The following is an 18,434-nucleotide window of genomic DNA, read 5'->3' as shown; positions in this document are numbered from 1 at the left end:
ACAAAAAATATTTGTAATGATTTAAAACTTTGTACTCAAACTACAAAAGAATGCTGAACTTATCTCAAATCAGTTATGCAAACTGTTGTGACACATTACGTACCGCCTGCGTACTCAAGCGCCAACAACTAACCTAATTGTATCGTTTTTTATATCAAATGTATTCATTTCATCCCTTCACCCTTGGAATTGCTATCGCGGCGGAACAATTCGTCATATCGTCACCTTTTCACCGCGGTCACAACATTTCTCTGGGAGATCACGTGCCTCAAATCTGCGCCAGGCCGGAAAATTCTTCAACCCCTATTTTTGGAAATAAAATAAAACGCCCCCTCTTTTTTTTTTTCTTCTGTCGACTCCTGCTTTAACACCGGGAATTATACCAACTTCACAAGTCAGCAAAAGAAAAAGAAACAGCCCCTTTCCGCGTGAGGGGGTGACAACAACGAGGAAAATTATTAGGTCCAACCGAGTCTCTTTTTTCTCTCCCCCTTTGACAGTCAGAGTCGGTTGGTTCAGTTCATTGGGTTGGCAGGGATCTCGACGGATTACACGCAACGCTGAGCCGGAATAATACCCGTATGAATTCCGAACCGAGGGGTTCCTCCAGACAAGCGGCAATCGTCCAATTTAATTCAATTTGTACAAATCTTTTGTCCGAGTCCTCCGAGTGACGGTGGGGGTGCAACTCAAGAAATTTGAACCAAATTCAGACTCTTCTTGAGGACCAACTGCGAGCAAATTGCATCATCGTCTTCTTCTTGTGCAACTTGTCTGAGCGAGAACAAGGAAAAACATTTTCCTCCGCACGACTGTGGAAACAAGTTTTTCTTTGTTGTTGAACGACGTCGGGGGAAAACTGTGCAAGATGTGATGCATATTTATGAGAAAATCAGTGTTTCGTAAGTTATTCTTCCGGAAGAAAGCAAATTTGGAAGGAATATTGCAAACAATTTGGTTTCGAGAAGTCGGCGAACATGTTTCGAATATAAAGACGCAGAAGGATATTGTTTCGACAAGCGAGTTTTCCGTTTCTTTTGTTGGTTATGAGTCTTGTTTTAAAGAAAAAACAATTTTATTTTATTTTTTTATGTATCCAAAAGTGAGATAAGACTTCTATTCAACGGAACCTGCGGGCGCCAAATGAATCGAGTAAATCAACTGAAGGAAAGAAGTTATAAAATTATCATTGAATGTCAAAAAGTTCATCTTGACCTATTTTGATTGCTTTTATAAGCATTTTTCGAAAGTTTTCCAACTTAGTTGCATTCTGCTTATTCTTATTATTTTGGCCGAGTTTGCCACCTGTAATCTTTATCATTGGTCTTTTTTTAATTTATTTAATTTTACATGAACATTTGACCATAACAATGAGGCTCGACAAGATTTTTTTAAGAATTTAGATTTTAATTGCGCAAATATCAGCGTAAATTTGGATTATTAAGACAAAATGTTGAAATTCAGTTTTTTTGACGCTAAAATTTCGACAGTTTTTCTTTCCAAAATGCTTAGCTCTTCAATTATTATCCATGTTATTTTATTTATTTTTAAAAGATTTAGTAAATATATTTTTTACGTGTATAAATGTATTTGAAATAAAATTTTCACATCTGTAATTTTTCCTGAGATACCGGCATCTGAGGCGGATAGGAACAAATTCAATGAATTGGGACAGCAGTTTTCAGTTTTTGCACAATGTTTTGATATTTTAATTTATTTTCGATAAAACAGAAAAAGAACAGTAAATTCAGTATACCGATTTCCAAATTTATTGCTATACAATTTACTGTCCCTATTCTGACCATGTCCCGATTATCCCCAGTTAGTGAGTGCCTTAAATGGAATGGAAATTAACATAAAATTCCATTACTTATTTTTCTTAATCACGCTGATTTACAATCCAAAGCACTTAATAGATTATTAAAATGTCCAATTTAAACAATTTTTCTTCGCAATCTTGTTCAACTTTTTCTTGCCCAAATCTCACTTTTTTCAATTTATTGGGATTTCAAACTGTAAAATTAAAATAACCCAATGTGGCCATTGCAAATACGTTAGAAAAAATATTAGTTGATTACAAATTATGTATCTCATTATTCACAAAAAATACTTGAGGATCTTAAATACAGTATGGCCCACAAAAAATGCGAAATTGTGGAAAACGGTCCTGTTTTGACTTTTTATGATGTATGTAGCATGTGTACATGTTAAATAGGTTCCAAACAAACAAATAACGCATTGAAACCCTTTCCTTTAGCAATGCAAAATGAACACCAAATTGAAACTTATAATTTGCCAATTTGCTTCAAGCGCAGGCCATATCCCGGGCAGACGGTAATAACAAAATTCATGCCACTTCAATAACAAATAATGTTAAAAAACATTAGTTAACACTGGAACGCCCAACGCATGTCAAATTTACACGGACGCCCAAACCTCCCAATAAAGGTGGAACGGTAACTTCAACTCGCTGGTTCTCGGGCATTACTAAACCGATTCTTGTTTCCAGTGATTTGTAAGAATGTCTAGATGATCCTAAAATTTTGCAGAACTTGATTTGAACAAATCTGTAATTTCTGCGACCAAAATCATCGTTCCACCTTTTTTTAAAACGACTGCCTCCGCGGAATTTTTAGCGAATTTTTTTTACACGCGAAAAAAAAAGTTGGAACGATGTTTTTGATTGCAAAAATTACAGATTTGATCAAATTAAGTTCTGCAAAGTTCTAGAATCATCTAGACATCCTAACAAATCACTGGAAAGAAGAATCATCTTGATTGGTTGAGTTATGCCCGAGAACTATTGAGTTGAAGTTACCGTTCCAACTTCTTTTGAGCCTTGGGCGTTGGAATGTTAAAAAGTCTTATGGAATCTTCTTGAAAAATCCATTTTTGCATAAGTGTTTAATAACAGTTTATGTTATCATAACAAAATTAGTTATTAGTGATTGGTGCGCTGGAAGTGGGGACGCAAAGTCGTGATTATGCAGGTTAATTTTTTTTTTGTGTGCTTTTGTGTCGCTATTCATATGGGGTGAGTGATTGTGTTAATCGAATAATAGCATCATTGGTGCGCTGGAAGTGGGGACGCGAAGTCGTGATTATGCAGGTTAATTTTTTTTTGTGTGCTTTTGTGTCGCTATTCGTATGGGGTGAGTGATTGTGTTAATCGAATAATAGCATCATTGGTGCGCTGGAAGTGGGGACGCGAAGTCGTGATTATGCAGGTTAATTTTTTTTTTGTGTGCTTTTGTGTCGCTATTCGTATGGGGTGAGTGATTGTGTTAATCGAATAATAGCATCATTGGTGCGCTGGAAGTGGGGACGCAAAGTCGTGATTATGCAGGTTAATTTTTTTTGTGTGCTTTTGTGTCGCTATTCGTATGGGGTGAGTGATTGTGGTAATCGAATAATAGCATCATTGGTGCGCTGGAAGTGGGGACGCGAAGTCGTGATTATGCAGGTTAATTTTTTTTGTGTGCTTTTGTGTCGCTATTCGTATGGGGTGAGTGATTGTGTTAATCGAATAATAGCATCATTGGTGCGCTGGAAGTGGGAACGCGAAGTCGTGATTATGCAGGTTAATTTTTTTTGTGTGCTTTTGTGTCGCTATTCGTATGGGGTGAGTGATTGTGTTAATCGAATAATAGCATCATTGGTGCGCTGGAAGTGGGGACGCGAAGTCGTGATTATGCAGGTTAATTTTTTTTGTGTGCTTTTGTGTCGCTATTCGTATGGGGTGAGTGATTGTGTTAATCGAATAATAGCATCATTGGTGCGCTGGAAGTGGGGACGCGAAGTCGTGATTATGCAGGTTAATTTTTTTTTTTTGTGTGCTTTTGTGTCGCTATTCGTATGGGGTGAGTGATTGTGTTAATCGAATAATAGCATCATTGGTGCGCTGGAAGTGGGGACGCAAAGTCGTGATTATGCAGGTTAATTTTTTTTGTGTGCTTTTGTGTCGCTATTCGTATGGGGTGAGTGATTGTGGTAATCGAATAATAGCATCATTGGTGCGCTGGAAGTGGGGACGCGAAGTCGTGATTATGCAGGTTAATTTTTTTTTTGTGTGCTTTTGTGTCGCTATTCGTATGGGGTGAGTGATTGTGTTAATCGAATAATAGCATCATTGGTGCGCTGGAAGTGGGGACGCGAAGTCGTGATTATGCAGGTTAATTTTTTTTGTGTGCTTTTGTGTCGCTATTCGTATGGGGTGAGTGATTGTGTTAATCGAATAATAGCATCATTGGTGCGCTGGAAGTGGGGACGCGAATTCGTGATTATGCAGGTTAATTTTTTTTTTGTGTGCTTTTGTGTCGCTATTCGTATGGGGTGAGTGATTGTGTTAATCGAATAATAGCATCATTGGTGCGCTGGAAGTGGGGACGCGAATTCGTGATTATGCAGGTTAATTTTTTTTTTGTGTGCTTTTGTGTCGCTATTCGTATGGGGTGAGTGATTGTGTTAATCGAATAATAGCATCATTGGTGCGCTGGAAGTGGGAACGCGAAGTCGTGATTATGCAGGTTAATTTTTTTTGTGTGCTTTTGTGTCGCTATTCGTATGGGGTGAGTGATTGTGTTAATCGAATAATAGCATCATTGGTGCGCTGGAAGTGGGGACGCGAAGTCGTGATTATGCAGGTTAATTTTTTTTGTGTGCTTTTGTGTCGCTATTCGTATGGGGTGAGTGATTGTGTTAATCGAATAATAGCATCATTGGTGCGCTGGAAGTGGGGACGCGAAGTCGTGATTATGCAGGTTAATTTTTTTTTTTGTGTGCTTTTGTGTCGCTATTCGTATGGGGTGAGTGATTGTGTTAATCGAATAATAGCATCATTGGTGCGCTGGAAGTGGGGACGCGAATTCGTGATTATGCAGGTTAATTTTTTTTTGTGTGCTTTTGTGTCGCTATTCGTATGGGGTGAGTGATTGTGTTAATCGAATAATAGCATCATTGGTGCGCTGGAAGTGGGAACGCGAAGTCGTGATTATGCAGGTTAATTTTTTTTGTGTGCTTTTGTGTCGCTATTCGTATGGGGTGAGTGATTGTGTTAATCGAATAATAGCATCATTGGTGCGCTGGAAGTGGGGACGCGAAGTCGTGATTATGCAGGTTAATTTTTTTTGTGTGCTTTTGTGTCGCTATTCGTATGGGGTGAGTGATTGTGTTAATCGAATAATAGCATCATTGGTGCGCTGGAAGTGGGGACGCGAATTCGTGATTATGCAGGTTAATTTTTTTTGTGTGCTTTTGTGTCGCTATTCGTATGGGGTGAGTGATTGTGTTAATCGAATAATAGCATCATTGGTGCGCTGGAAGTGGGGACGCGAAGTCGTGATTATGCAGGTTAATTTTTTTTGTGTGCTTTTGTGTCGCTATTCGTATGGGGTGAGTGATTGTGTTAATCGAATAATAGCATCATTGGTGCGCTGGAAGTGGGGACGCGAAGTCGTGATTATGCAGGTTAATTTTTTTTTTGTGTGCTTTTGTGTCGCTATTCGTATGGGGTGAGTGATTGTGTTAATCGAATAATAGCATCATTGGTGCGCTGGAAGTGGGGACGCGAATTCGTGATTATGCAGGTTAATTTTTTTTTTGTGTGCTTTTGTGTCGCTATTCGTATGGGGTGAGTGATTGTGTTAATCGAATAATAGCATCATTGGTGCGCTGGAAGTGGGAACGCGAAGTCGTGATTATGCAGGTTAATTTTTTTTGTGTGCTTTTGTGTCGCTATTCGTATGGGGTGAGTGATTGTGTTAATCGAATAATAGCATCATTGGTGCGCTGGAAGTGGGGACGCGAAGTCGTGATTATGCAGGTTAATTTTTTTTTTGTGTGCTTTTGTGTCGCTATTCGTATGGGGTGAGTGATTGTGTTAATCGAATAATAGCATCATTGGTGCGCTGGAAGTGGGGACGCGAATTCGTGATTATGCAGGTTAATTTTTTTTTGTGTGCTTTTGTGTCGCTATTCGTATGGGGTGAGTGATTGTGTTAATCGAATAATAGCATCATTGGTGCGCTGGAAGTGGGAACGCGAAGTCGTGATTATGCAGGTTAATTTTTTTTGTGTGCTTTTGTGTCGCTATTCGTATGGGGTGAGTGATTGTGTTAATCGAATAATAGCATCATTGGTGCGCTGGAAGTGGGGACGCGAAGTCGTGATTATGCAGGTTAATTTTTTTTGTGTGCTTTTGTGTCGCTATTCGTATGGGGTGAGTGATTGTGTTAATCGAATAATAGCATCATTGGTGCGCTGGAAGTGGGAACGCGAAGTCGTGATTATGCAGGTTAATTTTTTTTGTGTGCTTTTGTGTCGCTATTCGTATGGGGTGAGTGATTGTGTTAATCGAATAATAGCATCATTGGTGCGCTGGAAGTGGGGACGCGAAGTCGTGATTATGCAGGTTAATTTTTTTTTGTGTGCTTTTGTGTCGCTATTCGTATGGGGTGAGTGATTGTGTTAATCGAATAATAGCATCATTGGTGCGCTGGAAGTGGGGACGCAAAGTCGTGATTATGCAGGTTAATTTTTTTTGTGTGCTTTTGTGTCGCTATTCGTATGGGGTGAGTGATTGTGGTAATCGAATAATAGCATCATTGGTGCGCTGGAAGTGGGGACGCGAAGTCGTGATTATGCAGGTTAATTTTTTTTTTGTGTGCTTTTGTGTCGCTATTCGTATGGGGTGAGTGATTGTGTTAATCGAATAATAGCATCATTGGTGCGCTGGAAGTGGGGACGCGAAGTCGTGATTATGCAGGTTAATTTTTTTTGTGTGCTTTTGTGTCGCTATTCGTATGGGGTGAGTGATTGTGTTAATCGAATAATAGCATCATTGGTGCGCTGGAAGTGGGGACGCGAATTCGTGATTATGCAGGTTAATTTTTTTTTTGTGTGCTTTTGTGTCGCTATTCGTATGGGGTGAGTGATTGTGTTAATCGAATAATAGCATCATTGGTGCGCTGGAAGTGGGGACGCGAATTCGTGATTATGCAGGTTAATTTTTTTTTTGTGTGCTTTTGTGTCGCTATTCGTATGGGGTGAGTGATTGTGTTAATCGAATAATAGCATCATTGGTGCGCTGGAAGTGGGAACGCGAAGTCGTGATTATGCAGGTTAATTTTTTTTGTGTGCTTTTGTGTCGCTATTCGTATGGGGTGAGTGATTGTGTTAATCGAATAATAGCATCATTGGTGCGCTGGAAGTGGGGACGCGAAGTCGTGATTATGCAGGTTAATTTTTTTTGTGTGCTTTTGTGTCGCTATTCGTATGGGGTGAGTGATTGTGTTAATCGAATAATAGCATCATTGGTGCGCTGGAAGTGGGGACGCGAAGTCGTGATTATGCAGGTTAATTTTTTTTTGTGTGCTTTTGTGTCGCTATTCGTATGGGGTGAGTGATTGTGTTAATCGAATAATAGCATCATTGGTGCGCTGGAAGTGGGGACGCAAAGTCGTGATTATGCAGGTTAATTTTTTTTTTGTGTGCTTTTGTGTCGCTATTCGTATGGGGTGAGTGATTGTGTTAATCGAATAATAGCATCATTGGTGCGCTGGAAGTGGGGACGCGAAGTCGTGATTATGCAGGTTAATTTTTTTTGTGTGCTTTTGTGTCGCTATTCGTATGGGGTGAGTGATTGTGGTAATCGAATAATAGCATCATTGGTGCGCTGGTAGTGGGGATGCGAAGTCGTGATTATTCGGGTTATTTTTTTTTGTGTGCTTTTGTGTCGCTATTCGTATGGGGTGAGTGATTGTGGTAATCGAATAATAGCATGCCTTACTGAATTATTTGTGTCTTGAGCGTAATTTTCGTTGAGTAATTGGTGTTTTTTGTGATTTTTTTTTGTGATCTTAATTAATTGTTTTGTTATATCATCGTTGATCGGAAGGCACGGCGTCGGGTAAATTGTGAATAATTTTTTCGAATAAGGTTTTATTTTTTATGGTGAAAAAGCAATGATCGAAAGACGCACTGACATTTTGGATTAATTAATAGTGGAGTGAAATAATTGTGAGTGAGTGATTTTGTGTGTTAACCAGAAAGACCTTCCCATAGCATCGTTGCTCGGAAGGCTCGCCGACGGGTCTGTTATGAAAGTCCTCCCCATAGCATCGTAGCTCGGGAGGCATCGAAAAGCCAATACCTTATCCTACTAACCCAAAAAAAATAATAATCACGTGATGCTTGAAGGAGATGCTGTGGATTCAACGGTCTCAAGCGGTATCAACAAGTATATAGCGAAAATCTGTGTGCTTGATGAGTCTGCAAATTCAACTATCGGACTAACATTCCTCCCTTTCGTTGAACTGCAGGCTTCTTGGGAGGGCGCCGGTATTGACTAATAAAGTAGGGATCTTCAGAGGTTAAACAGTGAACGGATGGTTGGCTCCCACTGATCATTTTTGATTCATTGTTTAACTTCAGCTGATCTGTCAATAACGGAGTAGCAGCTCATTGGCAGTCAACCATGCTCATGCTCATGCTCATGCTCATGCTCATAACAAAATTAGTTATTAATCTTATTTAATGGTTGAAAGCCAAAACAACATTGGAATAACATTTTTTGTTGTGGAAGAATACCTCCAACTGTTATTGGGATGATCAGATTAGTTGTTAAAATAACAAAAAAATAATAACATAGATAACGAAAGAATAAATAACGAAGAATAACTAAAAATGTTATTAGTCGACAAATAACAAATCTTGTTATAAATAACATAAAATGTTATTGGCCTAGTATTTTCAAATATCAAAAAATGTTATTCGCAAGTTATTTCCGTCTGCTCGGGATAAAAGATAATTTACTTTTTTATGTTGGTCGTTCTGGAGAGCCTCTTGTGGTCTTTTAATGGATCAACAAGTAAACAGCCTTCAAGGTTACTGTATCTGAAAGCTGTAACAATAAGTTCCACTGAATTTTACGCATTCTATTAACCAGTTATACTTATTAGTGAACTTTTTGAGAATATCCCGAATGTGTTGGATTTAATTCAATAAGGGGTTTATTTGAATCTAACAGTTTTGATGTAAAATATTTCGTTTGTAATTGATAGAGATACTCGGATCAATTCATAAACCTTTGCTAGTAGAGTAATTCAGTTCAAGTTTAAATTTTACTAGCTGAGTGCTCTTTAAGGGAAACTAAAACTAAAAAAACGTTACTAAATCCACCTTTAGGTGGTTGGTGCCTTCCTCGCATATTTTTATCAAAATATCTGAGATCCGGCCTCAAAAAAAGTTTATTAAAAACACTAAAGTACTTATAACTTTTGATAGGGTTGTCAGATCTTCAATCTTTTGGGCTTGTTGGAAAGGTCTTTTGATTACCTATCCAACGATGGGTTGCATGATAGATCCGGACAACTTTTTTATTGAAATATTTGAGATCCGGCCTCAAAAAAGAGTATAAATAACACTTACGTGCTCATAACTTTTGATAGGGTTGTCAGATCTTCAATCTTTTGAACGCGTTGGAAAGGTCTTTCAAATATCTTTCTAACAATATGTTTCATGACGGTTTTTCTTACAAAAACCACCATTTTTTATAATATTTCAAACTCTAGCCAAATCGTTTTTTTAGCATTACTTTTGAAGTACTTTTCTAAACTTCATAATATTAACTAGGGTCTTGTGGGACCCCAAGACGAATTGAATGAGACCAAAACGGTCCAAATCGGTCCAGCCAGTCCGGAGATAATCGTGTGCATATTTTTCGGTGCACGGACTCACATCCAGACACAAGCACAGACATTTGTTTAGAATTAATTTGATTCTGAGTCGATAGGTATACGTGAAGGTGGGTCTACGAGGTCAAATAAAGAAGTTAAAAAAAAGAAGGCAAAAATCTTTCTAAAAAATTTCTTTCTGAATAGATTTTCTATATCATGAATACCATCGTCACAAGAATGCTCCCACGAGATCAAAGTGAATCTCTCTGTTCTGGGAAATGTTTCCCAGTTTATTGATGTTTGGAAAACTCACGAACAATGGACCATTGTGCTATCGCCGATGATAACCGTGTGCCCAAAACAAAACTGAGAACCACAGGAAAAACTAACTCTCACAGGAATCACTCGACTTTTCCCGTCAAGTATCGCGTATTAACATCTCGGCACTGTTGTTCGCGGTCGGCTCGAAAAAACCTCGAAACAAACTGAAAACAGTAACATATTCCCATCCCCGGCAAACACAATGGGCACGCAGGGATTATGCACTTTGCTACTGAATTTGGCGGACGTACTGCTCAGTCCTTGAGGCTAAAAGACTCCTTCCCCCTTCTGTACTACACTGTGTGAAGCACGTGGTGCTCGTTTAATGACAGGATAATCAGTGCCGGCCGCATGCACCCCTAAATCGAGTGATCTTGAGTTATTGTGGTGCCCAACGAAGGCCACGTGGCACGCAGTGTAAACAATGGCACCGAGGTCACGTGCCCTGTTCGCGCCTCGTAAACCATTATTCAATTCAAATATTGTTTCAATTGGTGTTTTATGTGACGAATTTCTGTTCAGAAATTATCAACTTTTGACCAATCAACACCGAGTCCAATCTAACGAGTTGGAAAATAAGTTCAATTTTCCGGAATAAATATTTTACTGTCCGTTCCGGAAAATTGTGCTCAATTCATAACAACTTTATCGTACGGACGAAAAGGTCGATTTGGGTTGGTCCATCGGTAGCAATGCTACTGGTTCCATCGGAGAATGTACCCAATCGACCGTTACTATAATTTACACAAATGGCACGTATCGGTGTGAAAGTTTGAAAAATCGATTGAGCGGAAAACGATGGGAAAACATAATTTTATTCGATTACCAATGACATGTGTCCCGCCTGTGGGCCCAATTGAGCGTGCCGATTTTGCATATTGGTTGGTCGGTGGGAAGAGTTGATTTGAAATGGTGTTTATTTGTTTGTGTGTGTTTTTTTTTATTGCAATTTTCTGTGGTCTTCCACATACATGATTCTGGTATGATTTCATCGTATTTTACCATCTATTACTGGGCAACCAAGGGCACATTTTCGCAGTAATTTGCAAAATTAATACTAAAATTTGGTATATTTATGCCATTTTTAGTACAGCAGTTCCAATTAGTGAAAAACGGAAATGTCATCACAATGCTCCATATGCAACCGCAAAATCTACACACCTGATGATTCAATGTTGTTCTTAGTGATATTCTTCGCCTCATGGAATACATTTGTCATTGATGAACGGCTTATCCTTGAAGTTCTTGAAGCTTCTGAAAAATAACAAGGTTGAAAAATACATGGATCCCAGTCACCAAAAATTCAATAATACTATCGATTGACTCGTTAATCAAAGTATTTGGTTATCTCGACTTAGTGACATTTCAACGATTTTACAGGTTTTCTTAGCAGAGCAGTCTTCCACGGAATCGGTATTTTTTCTTTGATTTTAATTTTTGTATTTTTTAATCCGGCTGAGACTTTTTTGGTGCCTTCGGCATGTCCAAAGAAGCCATTTTGCATCATTAGTTTGTCCATATAATTTTCCATACAAATTTGGCAGCTGTCCATACAAAAATGATATGTAAAAATTCAAAAATCTGTATTTTTTGAAGGAATTTTTTGATCGATTTGGTGTCTTCGGCAAAGTTGTAGGTATGGATACGGACTACACTGGAAAAAATAATACACGGTAAAAAAATGTGGTGATTTTTTTATTTAAGAGCGAGTTTTTCACCAATGTGTAACAGGTCGTATCGAGGTGCTCCGATTTGGATGAAACTTTCAGCGTTTGTTTGTCTATACATGCCAAATATGAGCCCTCTACGGCAAAGGGAAGTTGGGTAAAACGGGCTTTGAAGTTTGAGGTTAAAAAAACATTAAAAATCTTAAAATTGCTCGCATTTCCGTAAAACTTCATCAATTCCAACTTTCTTAGATGCATTCGGAAGGTCTTTTGAAGCCCTTCAAAATGTGCCATAGACATCCAGGATTGGTTCGACTTTTTCTCTTAGCTTTTGCAAATTACTGTTAAAAATGGATTTTTTTAAAACCTTAATATCTTTTTGCAACAGCCTCCAACACCCAAACTCCCATAGGTCAAAAGATAGGTAATAACATGGACTATAAGCCTACGGTGTTAACTTTTTGGCCAATCGCAGTTTTTCTCATAGTTTTTAAATTTTTCTAGAACAAGCATTTTACAACGCTAGTTTTTGCCCTGTGGGCCGCCATAGCGGAACTTTTTGGTCTCAATTTTGTCATATTCGGAATCCTCGGACAATTTCACGTAAGTAAGAAGTATTGGAGTTGTAAATTCGATTGGAAAAATTACCATTTAGAATGAATTAAAATATTTTTAAACAATATGTTGGATTAGGGGTAAAACAGGTTTTCGCCTACTTGATACAGCATTTGACGTATTGATCACAGGGTAAATAAGATCTATTTCTTTTTTCAAAAATGTTTAATTTAATTATTTTTTAAATCAAATTTACTACTCCAATACTTCTAACTTACGTGAAATTGTCCGAGGATTCCGAATATGACAAAATTGATACCAAAAAGTGCCGTCTTCTTGGCCTACAAGGCAAAAACTAACGTTGTAAAATGTTGAGAAAAACTGCGATTGGCCAAAAAGTTAACACCGTAGGCTTATAGTCCATGTAATTACCTATCTTTTGACCTATGGGAGTATGGGGGTTGGAGGCAGTTGCAAAAAGATATTAAGGTTTTAAAAAAATCCATTTTTAACAGTAATTTGCAAAAGCTAAGAGAAAAAGTCGAACCAATCCTGGATGTCTTTGGCACATTTTGAAGTGCTTCAAAAGACCTTTCGAATGCATCTAAGAGAGTTGGAATTGATGCAGTTTTACGGAAATGCGAGCAATTTTAAGATTTTTAATGTTTTCTCGACCTCAAACTTCAAAGCCCGTTTTACCCCACTTCCCTTTGTCGTAGAGGGCTCATATTTGGCATGAGTTCATCTCATGTATAGACAAACAAACGCTGAAAGTTTCACCCAAATCGGAGCACCTCGATACGACCTCTAGAACAAACCGAGCAATATTTACAAATACTGCCTCTTAACTTTTTATCACTAAAACTTGATTTGCAAAAAAACACTTTTTTTTATTTTTTTTATTTTTTTATATGTTTTAGAGGACATAAAATGCCAACTTTTCAGAAATTTCCAGGTTGTGCAAAAAATCATTGACCAAGTTATGATTTTTTTAATCAATACTGATTAAAAAAAAAAATCGAAATTTTGGTCGCAAAAATTTTTCAACTTCATTTTTCGATGTAAAATTGAATTTGCAATCAAAAAGTACTTTAGTGAAATTTTGATCGTTTTCAAGTTATAGCCATTTTTATGTAACTTTTATAAAAATTTCGAAGTTTTTCATTTTTTTTAAATTAGTGCACATGTTTGCCCACTTTCGAAAAATTTTTTTTTTTAAAAGCTGAGAAAATTCTCTATATTTTGCTTCTTCGGACTTTATTGATACGACCTTTAGTTGCTGAGATATTGCAATGCAAAGGTTTAAAAACAGGAAAATTGATGTTTTCTAAGTCTCACCCAAACAGCCCACCATTTTTCAATGGTGCAGCAACTAATGGTCCGATTTTCAATGTTAAAATATGAAACATTTGTGAAATTTTCCGATCTTTTCGAAAACAATATTTTCAAAATTTTCAAATCAAGACTAACATTTTAAAAGGGTGTAATATTGAATGTTTGGCAAATGTTTCATATTTTAACATTGAAAATCGGACCATTAGTTGCTGAGATATCGACCAAGGGTCCTGATTGCTCAAAATCAACCACTCCATTCGCGAGCACAAATAGCAGGCGACGCGATACTGCCCTGATGAATTCCTACCGTTTGTCACTTTCAATCCATTCGCTCCCGAACACTCTCTTTTCTACTCTCCTTCTCTCTCTGATCGGCTCAGTCTCCGAACGGCTCAGGCAGGCCGAACGTCGCCGATCAATCTGAACTGAACACATCTTTTCTCTGATGCGCTGCGTTATACTCATTGATTTGGGTTGCCTAAAATCAATGTTATCAATTAAATTGTGCATTTATTTTGATTTCATAACATTAAAGAAACTATTTAAAGAAACTTCCACAAAGAAAAAATCAAATTGATGGCAAACTGAGGGCGTGAAGACAAAAAGACTGCCGCGCTCTCGGCCGCGCTAGCATTTTGTGAGAATGGCTCTTCGCTGAGCATGGTAGTGTGTGAGTGTAGTCAAGCGACGGAGTAGGCAAAAATTTTCATGATGTATTTGTTCGCTGAGTGACAAGTTCGGGCCACTCGCTGGATGGATGCGAGTCTCATTCGCTCATGAATGCTAGCGGGTTGGAATAGGTGACGAATGGATAGGCGATGTGTGAGTGGTTTCTATTCATTGAGCCGAAAATCAGGACCCTTGATATCGACATTGAAAAATTGTGGGCTGTTTGGGTGAGACTTAGAAAACATCAATTTTCCTGTTTTTAAACCTCTGCTTTTTCAAAAAAAAAAATTTCAAAAGTGGGCAAACATGTGCACTAATTTAAAAAAAATGAAAAACTGCGACTATTTTCAAAAAAGTCACTTAAATATGGATTTAACTTGAAAACGGTGCACTTTATCAAAATTTCACAAAGTACTTTTTGATTGCAAATTCAATTTTACATCGAAAAATGAAGTTGAAAAATTTTTGCGACCGAAATTTCGATTTTTTTTTTTTAATTAGTATTGTTTAAAAAATTCATAACTCGGTCAAAGATTTTTTGCACAACCTGGAAATTTCTGAAAAGTTGGCATTTTATGTCCTCTAAAACATATCAAAAAATAAAAAAAAATAAAAATAGTGTTTTTTTTTGTAAATCAAGTTTTAGTGATAAAAAGTTAAATAAAAAAATCACCAAATTTTTTTAACCGTGTATTATTTTTTCCAGTGTAGTCCGTATCCATACCTACAACTTTGCCGAAGACACAGATTTTTGAATTTTCACATATCATTTTTGTATGGACAGCTGCCAAATTTGTATGGAAAATTATATGAACAAACTAATGATGCAAAATGGCTTCTTTGGGCATACCGAAGGCACCAAAAAAGTTTCAGCCGGATTAAAAAATACAAAAAAAAATCGAATGACCGAAATCCTAGAGAACTGCTCAGTAAGTATATCTATAATAAAAAAACAACTTAAATTTTTTTGGTTTTCAACTCATTTGAGCGCAAAATTACCTTGTCAAATTGGTCAAAATTTTCCCATAGTTTCAAAAAAATGATAAAACGCTGTATTACCCAAACAGTACCAAAATGTGGTATCCTAACTTAGAAATTTTTACACAATTTCAAGTCATTTCTTAAATGCACATATCAAAAAAAAAAAATCACGTTTAAATTTTTTAGTTTTCAATGAAAGCATTTGCTTTAAGACATCATTTTAGCGCAAAATAAAAAAAAATAAAATCAGGTTTCAAATGAAAGCATTTGCTTTGAGACATCATTTAAGCTCAAAATTAATTACCTCATCAAAATTGGTCGAAATTTTCCCATAGTTTCAGAGAAATTTGATAAAATACTGCAATACAAAAAAAACTGTACCAATATGTGGTGTCCGATCATTGACAAATTCTGCAATTTTTGCAATATCAAAACAATACCTTAAATTGGTATGATACCAAATTTTGCTCTTGCATAATCCTTGAGACAAATTTTAAAGGGTTCAGGAACACCAAAATTTGGTATTGATACCAGAGAAAGGTATTATTATGCATTACCCTTGTTATTTACCCATGCTCGTTCCTCTTGCTCCAACGGGTTGTTCGTCTTGCCTTACTAGTTGAGTAGAACGTACGGAAAATCAAAAATTTTAAAATCATGTTTTTACATTAAAAACTGGATTTTTTTAAACACTTGTTCTATCAAAGTCTTAGTCAAGACCTGGAATAAGATGATTATGAAAAAATCCGACAGATTTTTTAACGTTTTTAATGGGTAATAACGAGCATTTCCTTAGCTAGTTACACTTGCCCTACTTTCCCCTAATTTAGTTAAAATTTAAATTTAGCTTCAGTTGGATGGTAGACTAAAATTGGAATGATACAGAAAACGTCTTAATGTTGTTGTCATTTGCAAATCTATATTACTGTTATTTCTACTTTCTAGAGTTATGCATTCACATACTAACTGTAACAAAAACTTTAAAATATTTCAATCGGCCTAACGCAATTTTTCTTATGGAAACTGATACTTTGTTTACTTTACAACTAAAATTGTATCGTCCACATGTTTCTCATTGGCATATAGCACTTAAGAACCCATCCAAGTTTAATGCAAATCTTTCAAAACTCAATTGTTGCCAACACTTTCCAAAGGATTTCTGAACAAATCAGCACTTTATTACACTTTCGATTTCTCATCGCAAATCCCAACACCTAGGGGGCACACCCCACAATCATCATTCACCGCGAATTCGGTGAGGCGCATAATTCTGAACCAGAACGAAGCTTCTGCTGCTAGGTTGCTCATTCACACCCCGCGGGGGAAGTTTCCTACAATCGGATTATGGGTGGTATCAAAAGCGCGCGAAACTGAAGCTGGAACGAACATCCTGGGCAAAAAGAACAAACGATTCTCTGGACTCTCTGGCAATCCCTCAAGGCGATTAGTTACTGCTCAATGGTGGGTTGAGCTACCGGTTCCGATTGTGGTTGTAGGGGGTGTGAGTTGTAACTGGATTATGGAAATTTTAGAAGTTCTCAAATTGAAATGTCATCATTAGAAAATATCTACATTTGTTCGTGCAGTAGAATATGTTTCTAAATCTGTATGTAGTGCATAAAAAATCACAAAACCTATAATAGTAGTTTATGAAGATTTCTTCAGCACGAGTCGTACATTTCTCCAACGAGGTTTACCGAGTTGGAGAAATACGACGAGTGCTGACAAAATCTAGTTTTGCAAAGAGTTGCTTAAAACATTTTTTGCAATCTCGAAAAACGCATCACTTAAAAGTAAACTCACTGTTCAAATAAAAAAAAAATATTGAAAAAGGTCACTTTTCGATACCACTGCTGAAAAGTTCAACTTTTCAGCACTCATTACAGTAGAACTTTTCAGCATTGGTATTGAAAGGTATAATTTTTCGTTCTGTTATTTTTGGTAGAGAAAAGCAGGTCATTTCTTCATCAACCGGCTTCGTTGCTTAATGGTTACGGCTTCTGTCTCCCAAGCAGAAGGTTCAGGGATCAAATCCCGGTCGGTACCTTTGAAATTTGGAATCAGGAATTTGAGTATGAATAAAATCTAAAATGAATCAGGTGGGATTCGAACTCACACCTTTGGATTGGTGGTCTGGGACGCTAAGCAGTCGACCATCAGAAGCACGCTAGCAGTGAATTGATCCGTAGTGTTGAAACATGTTATCTTCTCATATTAAATACGCGCTGATCCCTGATTTGCCTGAGGGGATTGGAAGTCTAAATATATAGATCGAGTTTCCTTCAGAGGCTTGCTTCTATGTTTAGGCGGGGCCGAACAATGCCCAGCGACCTCGGAATTGGACCGCAAGGAGCTCTGTCATTCTGAAATGGGTCGTTGGAAGCAGCGCGAGGGCTGTCACCACCTAATACCCGGGACTGAGATAAGCTGTAACAGCATTTGGCATATACACAGTCTGATACAACTTATACTTTCCCATAATTTCGCTACCGGTTAGCGGGTATTGGATTGGACCACACACACACACAGAAAAGAAGGCCGTTTCGTCGTTCAAGATTGACAGCCAAAGTCAGTTGTTTCATGACGGAATTGCAAAAACTTCATTTTTGGGGACTCTCGTCCCGACCAAACTTTCGTTCCTAACCAAGCTCCACTATAATCCATTTCTGGACTCGACAGATTTTTTAACGAGGTATCTGTTGGTTATCAGAGAAAAATGTAGGGGAGACTTAATCCCCGGGGACACTGGATTCCTAGCCTGTATCTCGTCAGCATGTGGGTAAAAAAAATAGCTATGTTCTAGAACGTTGTGCAAAATTGACTCAAACTCATTGTGAAATACAAAAAAAAAATCTAAAAAATGTTTAGATTGAGTTACACATATTTTTCTAAAAAGTGCTGACAAAAACCTCCAAGAGATCATTTTTCTTTGTTTTGATATGTATAAATATTCGGAACACCCACAAATTCGGAACACTTTTGTGGTGATTTGTCAATAGGATGCAAAATGCAACTTTTCTGCCGACCCTGCTATTTTTAGGGCCTTTATTTGGACATTCTCTTGCTATTTCACTATTAAAAGCAGTACTTTTTAAACAAAAATGCATTTCCAGACTATTTTATCTAGAGCAGCAATACACTGCCTCCAAATTGCCTGTTCCATGATTGGGGGATGTTATTGTGTCTCCCACAATTGTGGAACACCTGAATTTATCTGATATTCTCACAAAAA

Source organism: Culex pipiens, chromosome 3 (assembly GCF_016801865.2).
Source record: "Culex pipiens pallens isolate TS chromosome 3, TS_CPP_V2, whole genome shotgun sequence".
Taxonomy (NCBI): domain Eukaryota; kingdom Metazoa; phylum Arthropoda; class Insecta; order Diptera; family Culicidae; genus Culex; species Culex pipiens.
This window is presented reverse-complemented; position numbering follows the sequence as displayed.